The sequence below is a fragment of the Elephas maximus genome, chromosome 1, assembly GCF_024166365.1.
Source record: "Elephas maximus indicus isolate mEleMax1 chromosome 1, mEleMax1 primary haplotype, whole genome shotgun sequence".
NCBI lineage: Eukaryota > Metazoa > Chordata > Mammalia > Proboscidea > Elephantidae > Elephas > Elephas maximus.
Window position 1 is genome coordinate 105,571,333 of NC_064819.1, and position 6,277 is coordinate 105,577,609.

Genomic DNA, 6,277 nt, shown 5'->3' on the forward strand with positions numbered 1-6,277 from the left:
TTCCCTAATTCCTGGAGTAGGATGGGGGAGTGGGGCGATCTTTAATTTAAAATCTCCAAATGATGACTCTGTTTATCAGTTAGAGCACTTGTTGCCAACCCAGACAATTAATCTATGGTAAGGATTTTGGACATGGCACAAAATCCCTGGGGCGGCAAGAGATCCAGGTCTGGAAAATAAGAAGGGACAAATGGACCCTGCAGAACCAGGGCCAAAACTGCGCCAGCCCAATGAGGACACTGTTGCCACCACTCCTGCACAGCGAAACCACAGCCGTCAGAGGAAGCTGCCCTTCTTTGTGTGCCTGGCTCCGGAGTCACAGTGTTGGGGGTGCATTTGACTGGGCCAGCTGGCCGCATACCTGCGCTCCAACGGCATGGAGACTGGGAAGATGAGGGTCTGGAATTTTGCTGCAGAGGGAGAGAAGATAAATGCATGTGGGCATTCTGCCTTGTGGAGCCAGAAGTGTGTGTTTCTCAATTATAAGTTGGGTTGAAGATCTAGGAGACCTTGGCATTCTGGGATTTAACCAGAAGTACATTACACATTGACGTCCCTGGGTGATACAAATGGTTAATGATCTCAGCTATTAACAGAAAGTTTGGCAGTTTGAGTCCACCCAGAGGTGCCTCAGGAGAAAGATTTGGTTATCTACTTCTGAAAAACCAGCCACCAGTAAACCTAAGGAGCATAATACTACTCTGACAAACAGGGGGTCACCATGAATCAGAGTCAATTTGATTTGATGGCAACTAGTAAAAAAAAAAAAATTACACACTCTAATTTACCACCTTTGGAGCCCATATTTGATGGTCACTGTGAGCCTGGCAGGCAGAGGCAGGTCCCTCAGTCAATGGGTGAGTCTGGTGCCCTGCCCATGTGCTCTACACCGTGTTTATTCAGACATTTCCAGAGAAGTACAAAAGGGACATTTACATTTTCCAGTAACCATTTACTATGTTGTTAGGGGGAATTTAATGACTGGTAGTGTCATTGAAATGCTGACATATGTCGTGAGATCTATGCCTGTGGACAGCCAAGGCTCCCTCTGGGTTATTGATGTAAGGAAGTAAGTGCAGCTGTGCGACCAGACAGACCTGCTTGGGCAAAGGGAAGAGCAGAAAGTGTGGCACTGTGTCAGCAGCGCACAGCGATACTGTACAGAGGGCCTGAGAAGATGGCCAGGGTGGGGTGCTAAGGAGGAGCTGTCTGCAGAAAGGGGCCTTGGAAAAGAGAGCCACAACCATCCCAAAGAGGCTGGCCTCGGGCAGCAGGGGGAGTACCAGTAGTTAGTGAGCAGGGAGAGTGTGGATGGATGGAAGGGCAAATTGCCTGACAAAGAGGTTGGGACTTAGAAACAGTTACAGTTGCCATTAAGTTGACTTCGACCCGTGGTGACCCTGTGCTCCATGTAAGACAGAGGTCCCAGGCTGCAGAAAATTCCACTGCCTCAAGCAGCTTGTTTGGTATGCCCCGTAGCTTCACATTAACATCTTGGCTTTCCTTTCCTTAACTGCTGCCCAAAACTAGAGGAAATCGGCAGAAACCAGTTTAGGCACCATGTTGACGTTTTGGATAACCTTTGAGCTCATTAAGTACCTCACACATAGTAACTCCCCTGCCTCTGGGTGGAGTTTAACTGCCATTTTCTGAACAGGCAATGCATGAAGTTATATTGTGCCTGTGCAGTGTAAGAGTGTTGCTGTTGTAACTTGTATGAACTTCCTGCTTGTAAACCCCATAAAAGTAACATTTCCTCTCACCCTGGATGAGGTAACATTTCCTCTCACCCAGTCTTGGTGGCAGCAGCCCCAAATGTTCCTTTCTTTGAGCAACTAAATAAAGGCACCTTTCCAGTCTCCCACCTCAGCCTCTCCTTTTTGGGCTGGGACCAGTCACACTGAGCAGAACCTGGGATTTCCACCCAGTAACACATAGGGTTTCCAATGGCTAACTTTTCAGAAGGCGATCACCAGGGCTTTCTTCCGAGGTGCCTCTAGGCGGACTCAAACCTCTAAACTTTAAGTTAGCAGCTGAGCATGTTAACCATTTGCATCACCCAGGGACTCTAAGACCTAGAAAATGGGCTGAGAAAACTGTCCTCCCTCTCCCACTTTTTTCTTTTCCTTCCCTCTCCGAGGATGTTGAGAATGGATAATGGGAGCAGGAGCCTGAAAAGGCCACTAGTGTGTTAGGCTGAGGGCAGTAGAAGTGGTTAATAGGGTGACCAACTGTCCCAGTTTGCCTGCAACTGAAGGGTTTCCCAGGATTTGGGATTTTCAGGTCCCAAAGGTCGCCCAAAGGTGCCCAAGGCAGAGGCATATCTAAGGTATGGTAGGTGGGTGTGTGCCCTGGGCGCTGCTTGAGAGACGGGTTGGGGGGGGGGGTGTGCACAAATGAGCAGTTTCTACTGATCATCGTTTCCATCACCAGCTGTGAGAGATCCTTCAGCAATTTAAAACTAATTGCCATACGTCTATTTTTCCCAGAGATACACTGCTGCCAAGGTCACTAAAACCAGGAAAGACCTGAACAGAGCCGGATGAGTGGGTCACACTGGGGGTGATGTGAAAGTACTTATATCTTTCCTGCCAATACATATCAGGCTTTCTTTGACTTCCCTATCAGGAATTTACTTTTCATGCTAACAAGCCACCTGGGAGTGTTGTGTGAAGAGGGAACTGTATTGCACATTTAATGTTGGGTCCTAAACTGGATACAGCCTACGGCTGGGGGCCTAGGACAGAGGTGACCAGGAGGACCCTGGCCTCAGGGAGGTTTCATGTTGCTGGGCATTAAAGATAAAGGAATCCAGTGTTTAGGAGTTCCTGGGTGGTGCAAATGGTTAAGTGCTCAACTACTAGCCAAAAGTTTGGCAGTTTGAACCTACCCAGAAGTACCTTGGAAGACAGGCCTGGCAATCTGCTTCTGAAAGGTCATAGCCTTGAAAACACTATGGAGCAGTTCTACTCTACACACATGGGGTCACCAGGAGTCGGAATTAACTTGAGAGCAACAAACTACAACTCTGTTCCAGACACCTGGTTAGGTGCTTTCACTAATGCTGTTTCTTTCAACCTCACAAAATTCTGTAAAGCACAGTTTGTTACAGCTGAGAACACTGAGGCTCAGAGGGATTAAGGAACTTGCTTAAGGTGTTTTAATAGGAGGCAGAGTTGAAACTGGAAACCAAGTTATCTGACTCCTTTTCTGTCTCCCTTTATGTCCCCAGTCAGGAACTCCCAGTGGTGATTTGAACCCAAAAGTGGATGGCAGAGCAAGAACAAGAAAAGCCCAAGATCCCCAAAATGAGGCTAGCTCAGTTCAAGGATGGCGCTGACAGCAGCAGTGGATTCTAGGGCCAGGCATGTGCCAGGGAGCCTCCTGTGCCCATTTTGTTGGCATTCGTTCCTGTGAGGAGGTGGGTGGCGAGGCCTCAGGTCGGGCTCGGCTCAGTCTTGGTGCCTGGACTTTACTTCCAGTCTGAGGGACCCGAAGGGACCCGGTGAGGAAATTTCCGTTGCCACTGAGTCAGAGAAGCCAAGGAAAGAAGATTGCATCAAAGTCTGGGAGCTCCAGGCAGTCCCACTGAAGAAGCCCAAGTGGGGGCTGGGCGAGGCAGGGTCAGGGCCCTGCTGGGATAGGGGAATGATGTAGTGAGGCTGGAGCATGAAGGCTATATTAGGGTCTCCTTCTCAAGGATTCAAAACTCTGGCCCCCAAGCCAAGGCTGGGTGGCAAAGCAGCCATGTGTGGCTGTGGCTAAGGGACTCCTGGACCTCCCCCGCTCTGAGGCCCAGTACAGAGAGCCCGAGGATGAGGCTTACTTGATTCTCCTCTTCTCTGCAGCCCACCCTCAGGACTTTACACCAGGCTCTGGACCAGGTTCTCAGAGGAAAGGAGTCTACAGTCAGCCCAGTGTCCCTATCACTCTTGCCCAGGGTGGTGGGTGTGTATTGAGGAGATGAGTTTTCATAAGCTGCTCTGGCTGTTCCCTCTGCCCCAAACTCTCTTCCCCCAGTATCCTCGTGGTTCACTCGCTCGCCTCCTTCAAGCACTCAAATAGCTTGTTCTGACAACCCTGTTGAAAACTGCACCATCCCACATGCCTTGTGCACTCCCAATACTCCTCGTTGTTGTTAGTTGCCTTGCTGTCAATTCCAACATGGTGACCTCTTGTGTTTCAGAGTAGCACTGCTCCATGGTTTCAAGGCTGTGCCCTTTTGGAAGCAGATGGCCAGGGCTGTCTTCCAAGGTGGCTCTGGGTGGGTTCAAACCCCCAACTTTATGCTTAGCAATTGAGTGATTTATGATTTGCGCCACCTAAGTATTCCTCCCCATACTCCTAGCCTGGCTTTATTTTAAAATTTCCTTAGCACTTTTTGCCTAACTACTATCTGACTTACTTATTTGTTGTGTTTATTGTCTGTCTCTCCCTCCCCCACGCCACTAGGTCCTGATCTCTGTGTTGGCAGAAATCTTTGCCTGTCTTGTTTGTTCACAGCTGTGTCTTTAGTGTTCAGAATCGTACCTGCCACATGGTAGATGCTCAAAAAGTACACATTGAGTAAACAAATGAGCAAATGAGCCAGACTGAGCTAGAAGGAAGCGCACCTTGAATGCCAAATGAAATTTGGATTTCTAGACTCGACAGGGGACCTTGGGTAAATGCCTTTCCCTCTTTGAGCCTCAGTTTCCCTTCTAAACAATGAGGGGTTTGGACCGTGTCTTAGTTTCCTAGTGTTGCTATAACAGAAATGCCACAAGTGGGTGGCTTGAATGAATAGAAATTTATTTTCTCATAATTTGTGAGGCTGCAGGGGAGGCTCTCTGTCAGCTCTGGCAGAAGATCCTTTTCTCATTAAGCTTCTGTCATCGCAGCATTCCTTGGTTCCTTGGCTATCTTCCCCGACTTTATGCTTGTCTTCCTAGGTGGCATAAAAGGTTAAGTGATTGACTACTAACTGAAAGGTTTGCGGTTCAAATTCACCCAGAGGCACCTTGGAATAAAGGCCTGGCAATCTGCTTTTAAAAGGTCACAGCCCTGAAAACCCTATGGAGCAGCTGTACTCTGAAACACTTGGGGCCACCATGAGTCTGAGTTGCTTCAAAGGCAGCTGGTTTTTTGGTTTATAACTTAGAAGGGGTTAGGGTTATGACACACCCTGTGCCAATATAGCCTCATTAACATAACAAAGAAAACTCTATTTCCAAATAGGGTCATATCCACAGGTATAGGGGTGTTAGGGATGAATTGTGTCCCCCAAAATATGTGTCAACTTGGCTAGGCCCTGATTCCCAGTATTGTGTGATTGTCCACCATTTTGTCATCTGATGTGATTTTCCTATGTGTTGAAAATCCCACCTCTATGAGGTTAATTAGGCAGGAGTAGAGGCAGTTATGTTAATGAGGCAGGACTCAATCTACAAGATTAGGTTATATCTTGAGCCAGTCTCTTTTGAGATATAAAAAAGAGCAGCCAGCAGAGAGACAGAGGGACCTCATGCTCCCAAAAATGAAGAACCAGGAAAGGAGGATGTCCTTTGGACTCTAGCTTCCTGCACTGAGAAGCTCCTAGACCAGGGGTGGATTGATGACAAGGACTTTCCTCCAGAGCCGACGGAGAGAGAAGGCCTTGCCTTAGAGTTGGTACCCTGAATTTGGACTTCTAGCTTACTAGACTATAAGAGAATAAATTTCTGTTTGTAAAGCCATCCACTTGTGATATTTCTGTTATAGTAACATTAGATAACTAAGACAAGGGGTTAGGATTCCAACACACATTTTGAGGGGGGACAGGATTCAACCCAAAACAGAGCAGTAGTTTCCAGTTCTGATACACTGTGCTCTGTGACTCAAGCCCTTGTCGTGTCTCTGAAGGGGAAGTAGCATGAGGAAAGCAAAGCTGTGGGGAGATGAAACGATGAGTCAACTGGGAGCTGGATGGACCTGGAGGAAGGGGCTGGGGAGTTGTGGGGCAGAAAAATCAGCAATAATCCAAGGGAAGCTGATGGTAGGGGTGAAGACAGGAGGAGTGGAGAGGAAGACTAGATGCTAGAGGAATTCTAGAGAAGGAGGCAGCACTTAGAGTGATTAGATCCAGGAAAGGCGCACAGAAAAGAATAAGAAGTTGATAGCCTGGTCTGGAGCCTGTGAGCACTGGAGGGACTTGGTATCCTAAATGCTCTAGACCTCACCCCAACTAATCCTCCTACCCTAGCAGGAGAGGTGATCTTCATAAAGCCCAAACCCATCCAGTTGACATGAAAGTCTAGAA